An 18,449-nucleotide genomic window follows, 5' to 3' on the forward strand; every position below is an offset into this window, starting at 1 on the left:
ATTGCCTCCCGCAGACGCCACCCGTGCAGTTTCGGCCTGGGTGGCATGCATGACTGGCACCACTCCCAGCTCCTGGATGCGAGTGGACTCCTCCACCTACGTCTGCAGCCGCTGCAAGCCAGCCATCATCCTCTTCCTTCGTCCCAGGTTTGGTGGCTGCATCGGGTCTATGGGTGGGTGTGGTAACTCCAGGAACCCGGGACCCGACTGGGCGGCAGATGTTCGCTTGCACCAGGATGCCCTCCGACCTCATGGCCCCTCTGCTGCTCCTACCTCCACCTGCTGTACCGGTACGGCTGTGTTGTGCGCACCAGTGAGTGTACCAGAAGCCTCATCACTAAAGTGCCCAACCGATGGGAGTGTCTCTGCGATGGAGGAGGGTGTTGGAGAAAGCAGTGGCGTTGTGGCGTGCGCATTGTCAGACTCCGAGTCCATGGTCCCCTGGGGTGGCGCCTCATCTCCACCCGTCCGCTGTGTGTCACTGTCCTGTCTTCAAGTCTCATGTGTGTCGGTGTCCTAGGTAGGGCTGTCCTGGGTAGGGCTGTCCTGGGTAGAGCTGTCCTGGGTAGGGGTGTCCTGGGTAGGGGTGTCCTGGGTAGGAGTGTCCTGGGTAGGGCTGTCCTGGGTAGTAAAGTATCTTAAGGATTGATCCAGTTTTATTTAAATTACGGTTGCCGGTTGTTGGTGAGACATTGCTGAAACTCAGTAGAAATTCAAGTTAAAAACTTGTCAGGTGCAAATAAGAATTGTTTTATTGAAGTTCATTGGTTACAACTTGAAAATGATTTAAAAGGTAGTTTGTAGACAATTTGATTTTCTTCAAAGAATCACAGGAATTATCTTCTGAGACAATAGCCTGAACACAACTTTAAAAGTCAGAGGCTGAAGTCAAAGTATGAAAATGAAATAGGAATACAGAACTCTTTTCTAATTCTCTCTCTCTCTCTCTCTCTTTCTGTCTTGTTCTCTTTGTCTCTCTGACTTGTCTGTCTTCTTGCCTTTCTGACTTGTCTGTCTTCTTGCCTCTAGTCTTCTGTCTCTAGTCTTCTGTCTCTCGTCTCTAGTCTTCTGTCTCTAGTCTTCTGTCTCTCGTCTCTAGTCTTAAAATGGTGGCCAAATTATCCATGGATATACTATTTGATATCTGTCTTAAGCGATCTGATCACACCCCAATATAATCCTAATTGGTTTAAGCTATATTCAAAACACATTTGATTTGATAAAAAGCCGTCCATCATGACAATGTAACGCCACTTCTAATTGTTGCTTATTGGTATGTTTCTCATGGGATATTGTGCTTTATCAAAACCAGCAAAAACTGGTCTAATGCTGACCTACCTATTGCCACCATGGAGACCTCATGTTATCTCATCATGCTAGGCTAGGCATAATTCCGAACATACAACTCAAACTGTCTTTTATAAGATTGTTTCACTGAGAATGTTGGAATCAAATATATACATATATATATTATATTTGAGTCGATGTTTTAACTGTCCATTTATTAAAAACAAGGCAATATAGTTCAAGATATTTTTTTTAGCTTGTATAATTTATGGGATATGATTCAACCTAATCTCGAGCTGCGTGAGAACCGCACAATCCTTCATCCTTATCCCTCGTTGCTATGGATTCCGCCCTTGCCCTTGGAAAAATGTGATGTTTTTATCAGTGGTTCTGTTTTTCCCAAACACATGTCTGAGTTTGGAAGTTGTATATTTCTTTCATTTTAAAACTGGGATTTAATATTTCTGTCTTAAACAGTCTTCTTACCTATATTAAGTGTATTTAAAATACCTGACTTCTACAGTAGGGGTGTCCTGGGTAGGGGTGTCCTGGGTAGGAGTGTCCTGGGTAGGGCTGTCCTGGGTAGGAGTGTCCTGGGTAGGGCAGTCCTGGGTAGGAGTGTCCTGGGTAGGGCTGTCCTGGGTAGGGCTGTCCTGGGTAGGGCTGTCCTGGGTAGGGGTGTCCTGGGTAGGGGTGTCCTGGGTAGGGCTGTCCTGGGTAGGGCTGTCCTGGGTAGGGCTGTCCTGGGTAGGACTGTCCTGGGTAGGGCTGTCCTGGGTAGGGCTGTCCTGGGTAGGGCTGTCCTGGGTAGGGCTGTCCTGGGTAGGGGTGTCCTGGGTAGGGGTGTCCTGGGTAGGGCTGTCCTGGGTAGGGCTGTCCTGGGTAGGGCTGTCCTGGGTAGGGCTGTCCTGGGTAGGGGTGCCCTGGGTAGGGCTATCCTGGGTAGGAGTTTCCTGGGTAGGGCTATCCTGGGTAGGAGTGTCCTGGGTAGGGGTGTCCTGGGTAGGGGTGTCCTGGGTAGGAGTGTACTGGGTAGGGGTGTCCTGGGTAGGAGTGTCCTGGGTAGGAGTGTCCTGGGTAGGGGTGTCCTGGGTAGGGCTGTCCTGGGTACGGCTGTCCTGGGTAGGAGTTTCCTGGGTAGGAGTGTCCTGGGTAGGAGTGTCCTGGGTAGGAGTGTCCTGGGTAGGGGTATCCTGGGTAGGGCTATCCTGGGTAGGGCTGTCCTGGGTAGGGCTGTCCTGGGTAGGGCTATCCTGGGTAGGGCTATCCTGGGTAGGAGTGCCCTGGGTAGGGGTGTGCTGGGTAGGGGTGTCCTGGGTGGGGGTGTCCTGGGTAGGGGTGTCCTGGGTAGGGATGTCCTGGGTAGGAGTGTGCTGGGTAGGAGTGCCCTGGGTAGTGGTGTCCTGGGTAGGGGTGTCCAGGGTAGGGCTGCCCTGGGTAGGGCTATCCTGGGTAGGAGTTTCCTGGGTAGGGCTATCCTGGGTAGGGGTGTCCTGGGTAGGGCTGTCCTGGGTAGGGCTATCCTGGGTAGGAGTTTCCTGGGTAGGGTTATCCTGGGTAGGGCTATCCTGGGTAGGAGTTTCCTGGGTAGGGCTATCCTGGGTAGGGGTGTCCTGGGTAGGGCTGTCCTGGGTAGGGCTATCCTGGGTAGGAGTTTCCTGCGTAGGGCTATCCTGGGTAGGAGTTTCCTGGGTAGGAGTGTCCTGGGTAGGGCTGTCCTGGGTAGGGCTGTCCTGGCTAGGGGTGTCCTGGGTAGGACTATCCTGGTTAGGGGTGTCCTGGGTAGGAGTGTCCTGGGTAGGAGTTTCCTGGGTAGCACTATCCTGGGTCGGGGTGTCCTGGGTAGGAGTGTCCTGGGTAGGAGTTTCCTGGGTAGGGCTACCCTGGGTAGGAGTTTCCTGGGTAGGACTATCCTGGGTCGGGGTGTCCTGGGTAAGAGTGTCCTGGGTAGGAGTGTCCTGGGTAGGAGTGTCCTGGGTAGGGCTATCCTGGGTAGGAGTTTCCTGGGTAGGGCTATCCTGGGTAGGGGTGTCCTGGGTAGGGCTGTCCTGGGTAGGGCTATCCTGGGTAGGAGTTTCCTGGGTAGGGCTATCCTGGGTAGGAGTTTCCTGGGTAGGAGTGTCCTGGGTAGGGCTGTCCTGGGTAGGGGTGTCCTGGGTAAGAGTGTCCTGGGTAGGAGTGTCCTGGGTAGGAGTGTCCTGGGTAGGGCTGTCCTGGGTAGGGGTGTCCTGGGTAGGACTGTCCTGGGTAGGGGTGTCCTGGGTAGGGGTGTCCTGGGTAGGACTATCCTGGTTAGGGGTGGCCTGGGTAGGAGTGTCCTGGGTAGGAGTTTCCTGGGTAGGACTATCCTGGGTCGGGGTGTCCTGGGTAGGGCTGTCCTGGGTAGGGCTATCCTGGGTAGGAGTTTCCTGCGTAGGGCTATCCTGGGTAGGAGTTTCCTGGGTAGGAGTGTCCTGGGTAGGGCTGTCCTGGGTAGGGCTGTCCTGGGTAGGGGTGTCCTGGGTAGGACTATCCTGGTTAGGGGTGTCCTGGGTAGGAGTGTCCTGGGTAGGAGTTTCCTGGGTAGCACTATCCTGGGTCGGGGTGTCCTGGGTAGGAGTGTCCTGGGTAGGAGTTTCCTGGGTAGGGCTACCCTGGGTAGGAGTTTCCTGGGTAGGACTATCCTGGGTCGGTGTGTCCTGGGTAAGAGTGTCCTGGGTAGGAGTGTCCTGGGTAGGAGTGTCCTGGGTAGGGCTATCCTGGGTAGGAGTTTCCTGGGTAGGGCTATCCTGGGTAGGGGTGTCCTGGGTAGGGCTGTCCTGGGTAGGGCTATCCTGGGTAGGAGTTTCCTGGGTAGGGCTATCCTGGGTAGGAGTTTCCTGGGTAGGAGTGTCCTTGGTAGGGCTGTCCTGGGTAGGGGTGTCCTGGGTAGGACTGTCCTGGGTCGGGGTGTCCTGGGTAGGGGTGTCCTGGGTAAGAGTGTCCTGGGTAGGAGTGTCCTGGGTAGGAGTGTCCTGGGTAGGGCTGTCCTGGGTAGGGGTGTCCTGGGTAGGACTGTCCTGGGTAGGGGTGTCCTGGGTAGGGGTGTCCTGGGTAGGACTATCCTGGTTAGGGGTGGCCTGGGTAGGAGTGTCCTGGGTAGGAGTTTCCTGGGTAGGACTATCCTGGGTCGGGGTGTCCTGGGTAGGAGTGTCCTGGGTAGGAGTTTCCTGGGTAGGGCTATCCTGGGTAGGGGTTTCCTGGGTAGGACTATCCTGGGTCGGGGTGTCCTGGGTAAGAGTGTCCTGGGTAGGGCTGTCCTGGGTAGGGGTGTCCTGGGTAGGACTATCCTGGGTAGGGGTGTCCTGGGTAGGAGTGTCCTGGGTAGGAGTTTCCTGGGTAGGACTATCCTGGGTCGGGGTGTCCTGGGTAGGAGTGTCCTGGGTAGGAGTTTCCTGGGTAGGGCTATCCTGGGTAGGAGTTTCCTGGGTAGGAGTTTCCTGGGTAGGGCTGTCCTGGCTCGGCTGCGACGGGGGCCTGTGGCTGCTCCCCTCGTCGCTGGGTGTCACATGCCTGAGTCGCCGTACCCGCATGAGACAAGGGCATTGCCTCCGTGTTGCTCCGGGTCTTTTCCTCTCTCATGGCCGCCCTGGGGGGCCTGCGGGCGTAGCAAGCCAGAGGGGCCGGGTCTCTCCCTCTCTCGTGGCCACCCTGGGGCATCCTGCGGGTGGTCGGCATCCGCGGGGACGGGTGCCTCGACGTTTGTTTCTGCAATACACAATACAGCAGCATGGTTAGACACGCGGGCGGTGATCGGGGGATATGGGGGATAGGGGGGATATGGGGGAGGGGGGATTGGGGGATATGGAGGAGGGGGGAGGGCCATGGGTGGCTCACTTGCTGGAGGGCCCCTGACGTCTGCATCGGCAACCTCCAAGTGCTCAGGTCCGCCTGCCATTTCCAGGGACCTATCCTCATGGACGGTGATTGGTCTCTCATCAGCTGTGCCCCCTCCAGTCGTCTCATGCCCGCTGTTGATGTGCGTGCGCTTCTCCTGTGGGGGGGAGGGGGGGACGGGTGGGTGGCAGGGGTAGAGGGCGACAGTGTTAGACAGGTATATGACTGCACAACAGCGGTTGCACGTATATTGGCAGAGGTGCGCAGCACATTAGGGTTAGGGTTGGGTTAGCATTAGGTTTGGTTGCACCTGGGGGTGTGCTGCACATCGCGGTGGGACTCACCCTGGCTGCCCTGACAATGTCGTTCACCTTGTGGCACTGGGTACCTGTCGTCGGTGTCACAGCCACAGCGCTAACGGCCTCTGCCACCTCTCTCCACAGGCGCCAGCTGAGGCGTGGGGCGACCCTGTGGCCATGCCCGGGGTACAGGACCTCCCTCTTCTCCTGTACTGTGTCCAAGACTGCCTTGATGTCGTGCACCTAGAACCTTGGGGCTGTGTGGCGGCCGGCCATCTTTGCAGGTCTTCCGAGGGGGGGGGGCCGTCCACAGCGGGTGACGCCGTCACGAATGTCGTCACGCCGCTGCTAGCCCATTCGGGCCCGGAGACTTCGCGACGTTTGAGGAGGCCCAACGCCGGAGTTATCCACGCAGTTGTTGGCGCTGGTTCCCGACCATCGCGCCGGTTTTGGGAGAATCCCACCCCATATCTTCTACCTTTTTCAAAGATTAACCAATGTAGCATGGAAGAGAGCAAAATAGAGACATTTAGAGATGTTGATATGAGGCAGGTGGCAAGAGACTGTTTCGGAAGTGTTGAAACATGTACTGTTAGATGTGGCAGTCATGTCCTTACCTGGACGAATGGGAAATCTGACACTTCAGCCCTGTTACTGGTGTAACTAGGACTGACGCAAAACAAGGAGGCGATATGCAAAGTAAAACAAGGGCCTCTGGAATATTTGGAAGAGCTAACACTAGGTCAGGAGGGACCAGTAAATGGACAGAATGAGCCCAGAGTCCACAATAAGTTGGAATGTGTTCAGCTTGGGTGTTTGAGACTAGAGCGCATTGGAAGGGGAGAGTTGAGTAAGGTTCAGTATTAAGTGCAGCACGGTGGTGCAGTGGTTAGCACTGCAGTCTCACGGCGCTGAGGTCCCAGGTTTGATCCCGGCTCTGGGTCACTGTCTGTGTGGAGTTTGCACATTCTCCCCGTGTTTGCGTGGGTTTCACCCCACAACCCAAAGATGCGCAGGGTAGGTGGATTGGCCATGCTAAATTACCCCTTAATTGGAACAAATCAGTTGGGTATTCTAAATTTATAGAAAAAATAGAGTAAGGTTCAGGATTCAAAAATGGAAAGACATTGATATGTGTTCTGTTAGTTTGAACTTGGTAGCCAAGGAAACTTTGCTGGTTCTATGAAGGGTAATGGTTCACAGCCATTTTGAGAGAACATGCAGACTCAATAATGTGCCGATCTAGTTCCATTTCACTTTCCACTCTGGCAGCTGTGCTTGGCAAACAAGCTCATCCATCAATCCTGAGGTTGAATGAGGTCAGTCTCCTCACAATCTGCATTCACAATGAACTCACAGAGCTCTTGCCTCTACGACAAGGACATAGCGGGCTCCTGCCTCTCCGATCATATAGATCTAAACCTCTTTCTATTATGTAAAGAATATTCCAGTCTCATGACATGTATCATCCAAGACTCTTCTGTTCCTCGATCAGGAACGCTAAACCCTGCTATCTTCCATCAGGAGCACTCAGATTCTCAACCTCTCCATCAAAAATAACCAGGCTTCCTACCTCCCCAGCAAGAAAAGCCAGGCTTCTTATCATTTCATCAAGAACAGCCAGGTGTCCTGGCTCTCCATTCAATAACAGTAGAACCTCTCGCCTGTCCATAAAGATTATCAAAGCCTCCTGCATATTGAACAAAGATGTCTCAACCTCTCGACTCTCCAATAAGAAAGCATATTTTGCCTCTCCATCAAGGCCACCTCAATCCTCTAACTTTACAGTTCAGAACATCCATCAAGAATACTCAGGCCATGTATTTCTCCATCAAATATATTCAGATATCCTTCTTCCCCATCAACAACATTCAGGTCTCCTGATCCTCCATCAAAAACACAGGAATGTCCTGATTGTTCAAAGCACACAGGCCTCCCATCATCCGTGAAAGAATTCTGAGAACCACTGATTACTTAGTAAAGTTAGAGTCAGAAGCCTTTCTCCATTGTAAAGAATTTTCAATGGCAATATTGTAAGGGGCCCACAGTCAAAATCTTTTGAAGAAAGTTCTTCTTGATTCAATGAATTTTCCTTTGAAAAAAATATATACATGGAAAGAAATCGGTTTCTTGATCAGATCTAATTAACTACAGAAGTGATTTAGTTGAGGCTGATTGAAAATATATGATGCTGAAGGAATCCAATCAAGCCTGGAATTAAAATAAACTGCATTGAATATTTAATTATTGTAAGTTAACTGGTAGATAAGATGGATAAAGCTTTGATTTGAAAGTTTAATTTTGGCTCCGAGCAATCCTCAGTATTAAATTCTCCACTGCCTGCAGACAGCTTAATTATTGTATTTTGCCTGTAGTCAATCTGTTATTTTGCCAGCTATTTATTACCATATATGGTGTCAAAAACCAAAAGGTAACACTTAAAACTTAAAATTGCAGAGTAAATCTATTGTTTGAATTCATTTCATATACTCTGAAACCTTCTGTCAAATTAGTTGAACTGGAATAATGATTTATCATTGTTATTTATAGTAAGAGCAGAAGATTATGATAATACATTTTTTAAAAGTCTCATTATAACAATCTCATATGCAATTAAATTAAGCGCAATGTGATCCCTCTTCAATTATCATGCTTCAACAGCACTGCGATAAAGTATTTATAGATGAAACAAACATTCTGTTGAGTTGTTTCATTGTTGTTTAATTGGCACCCCATTAAAAAGACAGGTGATGGAGGTCCTTTCTACCGGCTGTGCGCACACGTTATTTAATTCAAAACGAGAGAGGGAAATGAAGAGCAGCTATCACCCAATTATGAATTCTTTCCTTATGCATTTCAATTAGGATACATCCCCTCCCTTCATGATAATCAAGCACCAAGTCACATAGTTAACATCAAAGATACAGTTTGAACATATACAGTACTAAGATGGAAGAGGTAAGCTTCCTTCTGAATGCTGGAAATCTGGGACTCTCTTCCCCCTTAGAAATGGGGATGTTGACTCAATTGGAATTCTCAGGATCAAACAGGTCCTATTTGGGAAGGTCAATGACAAGTAAATAGTGTTTGGGCGCAGAGAATCCATGGTCTACTGGAATGGCAGCACAGACTCCTGATCCTATGGTGATCTAGTATAGGCCAATTAGCCTTCATCATCTATTTATTGTAATATTGTTTTCATTTGACTATAATTGTTGCCATTTAAAATTAGCAACGATTTTTGATGCCTGTTTGTTCAGAAACTCCATCTTTGAATACCTCCAATTAGATTTGCTCCATAGTACTAAAAGAGTCCTGATCAAAGTGACAAATTATATGCTATGTGATTACAGCCAAGGTAAACTATTCCTCTCCTTTCTTCTCGTACTACCTTTGATACAGTTTCCCACACCATCTTCCTCCAATCCCTCTGCACGATTATTCAGCTGGGTTGGACGGCACTCACCCCCCCCCCCCCCGCCCAGTCTTCTTCATCAAAGTTAGTGAATTACCTGCATTGGTTTCTCTTCCTTCTCCCATACCTTTGCCTCTGGTGTTCTTCACGATCTATCCTCAGAACCACCTATTTCAAATTGACACGATGTCTTGGCTGATATCACCCAGGAAAATGTCAGTTTTCACATGTACACTGACAATGTCCAGCTCTACTTCTCGCTGCAAACATCTATGATCCCTTCTCTGCCCCTTAATGGTCAAATTGTTTGTTCGACATTCAGCACTGGAAGAGCAGTAATTTATTCCAACTTCTCCAAAGACAAGGTTGAATTTTGTGGGTGGGTGTACTGTTCTCTCTCACCTCGGTGGAAAAGCTGTTGGCTTTGTAATCGGTGTCCCTGAGTGATAATACACGGGGGTCAGCATGAATTAGGTTTTTGTGGAGTTTTTGCCGCTTCAGGGAAAGGTTGGCCGGCAGCTGAGTAGTCCCAGGAGCGCCAGAACTCAGTGGTGGCCACTGATGGAACTGCAAGCAGTCCCAATGAGAAGTTTCATGGTGAACAAGATTAGAGGCAAGTCTGGGGTTTCCTTGACGGAGAGGGATTGGCAGACCCTAGGGACTGAGAAGTGTCAGATTTTGGAGATGAGAGGCGGAGTCACAGCGGGTGGGGTGTGCCTCCAATAAGCACAGTGCACCTGCCTAAGGACGTACCACCACATTCATCAGGGCCGGCTCAAGGTACCGGCAACTCGGGCAGTCGCCCGGGGCGCCATGTGCTAGGGGGCGCCATGTGCTAGGGGGCGCCATCAACGAGTGCATGACCGGCGTCAGAGACCTGCCGACAGAGAGACCGGCCCGCCGATCGGTGAGTCCCGATCATATACCAGGTCACTCCGGCCCCCCCCTGACCCGACCCGACCCGACCCCCCCCCGGCCCCCACCCCTCCCCGCCCCCGACACCCCCGCCCCCAACCCCCCCTGCCCCTGACCCCCCGCCCCCGACCCCCCCGCCCCCGACCCCCCCACCCCCGACCCCGCCCCCCCACCCCCCGCCCCCCCGACCCCCCCGCCCCCCCGACCCCGACCCCCCCCGACCCGACCCGACCCCCCCCGACCCGACCCCCCCGACACGAACCCCCCCCGACCCCACCCCCCCGACCCCACCCCCCCGACCCGACCCCCCGACCCGACCCCCCCCGACCCGACCAGACCCCCCGACCCGACCCCCCTGACCCGACCCCCCCGACCCGACCCCCCCGACCCCTCCGACCCCCCCCCGACCCCCACCCCCGACACCGACCCCCCCGACCCCCCCCCCACCCCCCCGCCCCGCCCCCCCCGCCGACCCGACCCCCCCGACCCCCCCGGCCCCCCCCGCCGACCCAACCCCCCCCACCCGACCTCCCCACCCCCGACCACCCCCTGACCCCCGACCCCCCGACCCCCGACCCCCGACCCCCCGACCCCCGACCCCCCCCGAAGGCGCCGAAGTTCAGCTTGCCCGGGGCGCCAGCAACCCTAGGGCCAGCGCTGACCTTCATTTCACCTGAAATGATGAAGTAGCAGGCTGGACTGCTTTATCCACCTTCCACAGCCAGATGTATTATTGAGGCAGAGGCAGAAACAAGTCCATGGCTGGACATTAATTTGCCAATTAAGGGCCTCAATAGGGCTAATGGAAGGCGGCTGGATTGCCTTTACACACCCACTGGATTATGGTGCACAGCTTGGGAGGTAGGTGGGAGGTGGGTGGTGTGGTGGGGTGGGGTGGGGTGGGGTGGTGGGGTGGGGCAGTGTGATCTCCACCCATCCGGTTTTACCCTGCAATAAGTTTCAAATGATTATCCTTACCGTCATTGCGACAGCCTAATCTTCATATCTATAATATTGTAGCCCCCCCCCCACTTTAGTTGCTGAAACCATAATCCTTGCACTTATCATTCTCAACATGATTTTTCCAATGCACCCCTGGCCAACTTTGCACATTCTACTCTCTGTCAACTTGAGCTCACCTAAAACCTGAGTCCTAACTTATAGCAAATACCATCCACCGGTCACCCCAAGGCTTGATGATCTGTATTGGCTCCTTCAGCCGCAGGGCCCTCCAAAATATGTGCATTCCTCTATCTCTGGCCTCTGCAGCATTCCCAATTTTAATCACATCATCATTGATAGATGTGCCTTAAGCTGTCAAAATCTGGGGAGTGATTTTCAGCCTGCAATCGCAGTCAGAGAGAACAGCGATGCAGCAGAAAATCTGGAGCAACGCGAGAAACACGATTCTCTCTGGAGAGATCATATTTCCTGATTTTCTCCATTCCTGCTGTCACAAGGTTCATGCCAACAAAGGATGGGAACCCCATTTAAATAGATTTTAATGAATTTAAATCATATTAATTGAGTCCCCCCCCTCCACTGCATGACACCCCCCCTCACAAACTATTCTTACCTCGCCGATGTGACGTCACGTACGCGAGATATAAAACAGTATAAGTCGAGAATAGTTAGAGGGGATCCCACTGAGGCCGCAGAGGTTAGTATAGCCCCCAGGACAGAGGGACAAACCCAGGGAGTGCCCGGCACTGCCCCCTGGCACAGGTTGGCACTGCCAATGTGTGCCAGGGCAGTGCCATGGGGGGGGTCATATTGGCAGCCCCACGGGGGGAGGGGGTTCATTTACGTCTGTGGGGGAGGGGAATAAAGAGTGGACACTGGGGGTGGATAGGGGGAGGAATGCCGGCGATACTGCGATATTTCCATGGTGGTGGCAGTGTGAGGTATGGAATTCCCTCGATAACACCGTGGTGAGGGGCTGGGGCACGGTTTCAGTGCTGATCAGGCTGCCCTTTAATGACGGTGTCCTGATCTTTGTGGAGCTGGTTGCCAGTTCTATCAGGCCCCGTCTTGGCGTGACCCACACCCACTCATTCTTTTTCTTTAAAGAGACTCAAAATCTGGAGAACAAATTGATCTGTGCAACTGGAGAATTACACGGCAGTTTTCAGTCTGAGTCTGACAGTGCCAAATTCTGGTATGATTCCACCCTCGCGCTCTGTAATTCCTCCCTAAATCTCTTGGGCTAGATTTTCCGCAGCCCTGTGCCGAAATCACGTTTGGCGCGGGGGCGGAGAATCGTAGTTCCCAACCGAATTGGGCTCGGCGCCGCTCCAGCGATTCTCTGAGGCCCAGAGAATCGCGCGGCTGGGGGGCCATTGCCAGAGGCCCTCCCAGCGATACTCCGCTCCCGACTGGCCAAGTTCCCAACGGCATGAAACTAATATGGTATGGTTGGTCGGGACTCTCGTGCAGTGGCCTGGTGGGGGGGGCGGGAGGTGTTCGAGCACCCGGGGGGGGGTGCATTATGGCCGGCCAGGGCAGCAATCAGGCCGGTCCAATGCAGCAGCGCATGGCCGATTGTGGGGGGCCTTGTTTGTTGGTGTTGGTCCACGGTCCGAGTTCGCCATGGTGCTCGACACGGCCGCTTGGAGGCCACCACTGTGTGCATGCGCGGACTCGGAACCGAAGGTGCGGGGGCCCCGTATCCGCAGCCAAAGCTGCGTTAAGCTCCCCAGGTCCCTGCTAGCCCCCTGCAGGTAAGTGCAGGTAAGCCTTTTATTTTTTGCAGGAAACTGGGAGTTCAACGCCATCGTTTTTACGCCGGCGTGGGGACATAACCCCATTTTGGGAGAATCCAGCCCCCTGGCTTCTCAGCACGCTTTCCTTCATTGTTCCTTTAAAAACTCTTTTTGGCTACTGGGCTAATATTTCTTGATATGCATCAACATTAACCTTTGCTGGATAATGCATTTAAATTCTTCAGGGTGTTCTGGCATATTAAATATATCACCTAATTGAAAGTTGTTATTATTTTTGTTTGTGTTCCAGATTTAGACATCTAAGATGGCCACCTGCAAAGGAGCATGGGAATTATGGCCAACCCAGGACTCAGACAGATGCAGAGCCGATGTGTATCTGAAACATAGGTAACCAGACCTGATCGAAACCCCCGCTCGTTTGCATTTTAATGGCCCATTTTTCCAGGACAATAGAACTCCAATCAAGCAACCGAGACAGCCACAGATTGATCGGCACCACTCCCTTTACTCAGAAAGCCCAACTGCCAAGGTCAACGACCGCTAAGGACCCGCCCAGCTACCAAGGCACCTGCCCCTTTATTGGCCGAAATCGAAGACAGTGATCAGAGCCCTGTCGAACATTGGGTCCAAGGTTAAGGGTCTCCCCAAAGAACGCGAAATCCCAGGGGGATAAAAGAGAGCACAGCTATGTGTTCTGTCTCTTTTGTATCAGGCCTGTGCCAACTCAATTGCAGCAGGAACAGCCAGCCAAGTTCAAGACCAACGATCGCTACCTGACGGATGAGCCCAGCAGAGACAGAGCCACTTTCTTCGAACCAGCCAAGTGAAATCCAGATAAAGGCCTTATCCGTTTGCACTGTGCCAGTCGTCCTAAAGTCCAGTTGGGTTATTGTAGCTGATAGGTATAGTTTAACTCGCAGTAGATAGTGTATTTGCATGTCGACATAACCTTTGTGTATGTAAATAGCACGGTAGCATGGTGGTTAGCATCAATGCTTCACAGCTCCAGGGTCCCAGGTTCGATTCCCAGACAGGTCACTCTCTGTGCGGAGTCTGCACGTCCTCCCTGTGTGTGCGTGGGTTTCCTCCGGGTGCTCCGGTTTCCTCCCACAGTCCAAAGATGTGCGGGTTAGGTGGATTGGCCAGGCTAAATTGCCCTTAGTGTCCTAAAAAAATAATGTTAATGGGAGTTGTTGGGTTACTGGTATAGGGTGGATGCGTGGGCTTGAGTAGGGTGATCATTGCTCGGCACAACATTGAGGGCCGAAGGGCCTGTTCTGTGCTGTACTGTTCTAATTCTAATTCTAAATAAAACATCTTTTGAACGAACTAACTGGTTTTGTGGTCATTTGATCAATATAAGCGAAGGCTTGTGGTTCACCAACATTATTAATAGAGCAACACAACCAATTATTGCTCACGGAACTTTTTAACAAGCGCTTGCTGCTTAGAAGCCTCAATGATAACATTACTCATAGGTTCACATGGCTGACAATACCCTGCATAACTTTACAGAGGTAAGACACTATTTTGGATTGTTAAAAGTAAACATGATTATGCTCTTTGCAAAAAGTGCTTAAAGGCAATGGAACTGTTCAAGCTGACAAGGAATTATCAAAGCTATCGAAGACTAGGTGAGTTGCCATCGGGTGGTCAGGGCAAAGGGTGATGGTGGGGGGCATGTGTTGACATGAGTTGACACCAAGTTGGCATGGGGTCGATAAAGACATGTGAACGTGGAGGAAAACGGAGTATGAGGTGGTCATGGGAGGTGGGTAGAGGAGCATGTATTGGTGCAGGGTGTATGCAGCACCATAGGGGTGGGTGGGGGGGCATGAGGTAAAATAGACTGGCCTAAGTGGGGCATGGGTAATGTGTAGGGTATTGAGAGGTGAGGACTGGACAGCTGTTGTTTGCTTTAATATTTTTTTAAAATAACTTAAACAAAATGCAGGAGCACAGAGGCAGGCCTTCCGCCCAGCTCATGTTCAGACCCATTTTATGTGGGCATAAAAGCCTTCGCGATCGCCCACCCCCACCCCCCTCTGCGTTGCCCACCATTCAACATCGAGGACCTCATTAGAGTACATTACCATCTCATTATCGAGCCCATATACCAGAATCATGGGACTCGAGGGTCACAGGGTTTGAGTTGGAGGTTACTCGGGTGCTATGAGGGTGGACCCATGATAACAGGCTTGGCTCAGGGTACTGGGGTAAGACTCCCAGGGTCTGAGGGGTTTGACTCCAGGGTACCGTGTGTTTGATTCAGGGGTAGGGGGCATGAGAGTGACTCCAGACTGACTGGGTGATGATGCAAGGGAAACTGGGAGGATGACTCCAAGGTACCAGGGGGTTGACTCCATGAATCTGGGGTGTTGAGAAATGTGAAAAGCACCTTTATTAAGGATGTTTCCTGTTACCAGATCACAGAGGGGCCTCGCAAATGGAAGGCTGGGGGAGTGCAGTGTGGGGGATTAGGGCACCATCATGGACCGATGATTCCACTCAATCTTGGGGGAAGGAATTCTGGAGGCAGGAAGTTGACAAGGGCAAGGGTAATTGAAAAACAAAGGCATAAGTACCTGTTGTAGCTGAGACCACTCAGTTGTAACTCAATTGACATGCTTGGAGTCAAATAACTCATACAATTCTGCCAACTCAAACACTACTTATATGTGAGAGTGCCACTGATTGCTGTTCTGCATTACCCTTGACGTACAGACTTCCGAAATCTCTGATTGCCGTGGTATTTGTACTATTGGCCAACTGGGCAAGCAACTACATTCCCTTAGAGATTTGGCAATGGCACACGACTTGCGGTGAACAGTCCTAATCTTTAGCTATATGTTGAGGTGCGTATTGACATGTACCCACCACTGACCCGGTGAATGCAAGGCTTTGGAGTGAAGCTTTGGCCAATTCCTGAGATGAGAGCTCAGAATGCAGTAGAATGGACAAAGGAGCCACTCGGTCATGTGGATCGGGGAAAGGTGTTGTGGGATGGTGCCGAAGCAGAATGTGAAGGAAGGGCTGGGTATCAATGTTGTGGCCAGGACATGAGTCAGTGGGATTTCAGAGTCAGCGGGTTCAGAGTCAGTGGGATTTCAGAGTCAGCTTCAGAAAATGAATGGACAAAGAGTGGTCCACAGAGGAAAAATGCGAACTGGCAAGTCTCTCTCTTCGATACTACAGTGAGGAGAACGTCAGAAACATGGAGTCTGGTGAACTCGCTTTCATTCTTCTAACTCAGAGGCAGGAGAGAAGAAGAAGAAGACATCAATGGAGATAGCTGGCTCTCCAAAGGGAGGAGCAGAACCATGAAGAGGAGGGGGTGACTCTGAGGATTAAAGAGAGAGAGAAAGAGAGAGAGAGAAGGAATCAAAGCAGATAATGTGCAAAAGTTTCATTTTGAAAAACTCACCCGAGCAAACAACACAAGGAGGAATAAATTCCCATGTTTCAAAGTGGTTAAACTTGTAGATATGGCATTAACATCACAGCTTAATGGGAAAGAATGTGATTCCGTTTCCTATTCTGGTTAATTGATGGATTATTTGATAGAAAAGGAGATATTTTGACTGTGGCTTTGTTGTCAGGTGGAAGCAGGACAGAAGCTGGTGGGAAGGAGTTCATCAGTTCCACCCCTTCCCTGGGCAACACCCTTCCTCCCTAATCCCATCCTTGCCAACCCTTCCTAACTTTTCCTTTCTCCTCTCCAATTAAACCCTGTGAAACACTCCACGTGGGACTACCAGCACTTGCAAGTTTCCCTCCAATTCACAGACTGTCCTGACTTGGAAATATATTGCTGTTCCTCCACTGTCACAGGGTCAAATTCTTCCGTTATGGGGGGGGGAGGCCTCCTGTAATGACACTGCGGGTGTACCTACATGACATGGCTTGCAGGGGTTCAAGAGGGTGACTCCACCATTTTCTCAAGGGCAATTAGGGATAGACAATAAATGTTGGCCTAGCCAGCGACACTCCCATCCCATAAAAAAATAAGTAAGATGTCAGTTGGTGGCGAATATTGCCTCATCTTCCCTTTACACTTTACACTCTCAACCAAATAGTCCTGGGTGGGAAGTGCACCAGCAGCAATCAAATAAGGCCTGGCAGTTAAAATACTCCTAGTGTGAAACATAGGTTAATAATCTCAACCCTAGTCAACACACACATGTCCAACCTCTTGCCCTCGCGAAACCCATTCTGAATTAAGATTGATGCCAAACCAACATTATGTGACAGAATTTCTGTGGGTGTAGGACAGGAGTGTGGGTCACCTAATTCTCCATCATAGCTTTGGCGGAAGATCCACAGAAACCATGGAGAGACACTACAATCACTGTCAATGCTGTTTAGCCTGAATTCCTGCTGTGCAAAAGATGTTTCAGGTATTTGCAAACATAGCAACAGTTACCAGTTCATAGGGTGTAAAATATTTTGAGCCATTTCTAAGTTTTTTCTTGTGGGACAAACCTCAGACGACATGGCCAAACTGAGAGCTGAGGGAGGATGTTGCCACCATTATTATACGGCAGATGCTGTGAATTCCATGATTATCTTTCTCCTTCCATCCAGACATGTGAAGCACATGTTTTATGCTACTTTCCACCCACTTTGATGACCTGAAGGGGCTTGACCCTTCATCTCAATTTGAAAGAAAAGTCTTGGATTCGGAAAGGGGTACTCAACCAAACTACTCTCTGTTGATCACTCTCCAATGCGCCCTATGTGAGTATTGATTAGGGATAGGATCAGACCCATCAGTGATGTCCTCCAAGATGAATAGACCCTCATCTCTCACATATGAACAACTGGTTTGCGGACAAGGTGTCATTGAACTGTGCTCAGCCAGGGAATTCATGAGACACAATTTTACCGCCCTTCCTGCTGAAGTCAGTGGACTTGTGAAAGGATCGCCACATTTTGCGGCCCTGACCCCGCTACGACTGGGTCAGAAAATTACACCCATGGTTCCGGAGAGGAGAGAATTAGAGAAAAAACAGGGAGCGAGATCAGCAAAAGTAATGAAAGAAGAGGTGGAAACTCAAGAAATGTGAGGGAGAGAGGGCAGAATGAAGGCAGACCCAGAGAAAGATAAATAGATTTTGAAAATTTAAGAGGGAAAAGGGAGAAATTTGAGTCACCCAGTATTTTGTGCAAGGAGGGTTTCTCATCCATCGAAGGCTGCAAATCACCTATGAGCAAGGAACACGAAGATAATTTAAACTTCATGATCCAATAAAAGGACTCAACATGCAGACAGGATCGCATGTGAAATTAACGGTTGACAAGGAACGCTAATGAAATATCAGCTAATATGAAGTAGAATTGACTGAAAGTGTAAAATGGGTCAGAAGTGTATAAGCAAAGAGCAGACAAGGTAAAAGCCTTTATATTTTTATCACTTAATTAAAAATCAAATTAGTTCCAAGCAAAATGATATTCAGTTAAAATGATTTATCACAATTGACCTGTGATCTCTGGTGATTAATGTTCTATATGTTCATTATAATTTATTGCAATTTAAATTCTAACTAATTTGAATGGTATTGTATTGAATGTGATTCAATTATGCGGCGATTAATTAACTGTAGTTATTAACGTCAATCTATTTTTAACATGTGAGCGATTGTAAAGAACATTGTACTATAACTTCCTGAAATTAATCATACACATACCTCAGTTCACTGTGCTAAGAATAATACTGTGAAAATTATGCAATGGTTCAGAAGAACTGGATATTACACTGACCTTTCACCTCTGGAATCTGCATTGGGTTTTTAATGCATTTCTTCGTGACTAATATTGATGACTTCTTGTTATGCTTTTCCCCATAATTAGGAACATCCTCTCTGTATCCACTCTTTCAAAGCTTTTCCTAATTTTAAACACCTCTATTAAGTTGGCTCTCAGCCTTTTTTCAGGAGGAAATAGGACCAGCTTGTT

Source organism: Scyliorhinus canicula, chromosome 10, assembly GCF_902713615.1.
Source record: "Scyliorhinus canicula chromosome 10, sScyCan1.1, whole genome shotgun sequence".
NCBI classification, from domain to species: Eukaryota; Metazoa; Chordata; class Chondrichthyes; order Carcharhiniformes; family Scyliorhinidae; genus Scyliorhinus; species Scyliorhinus canicula.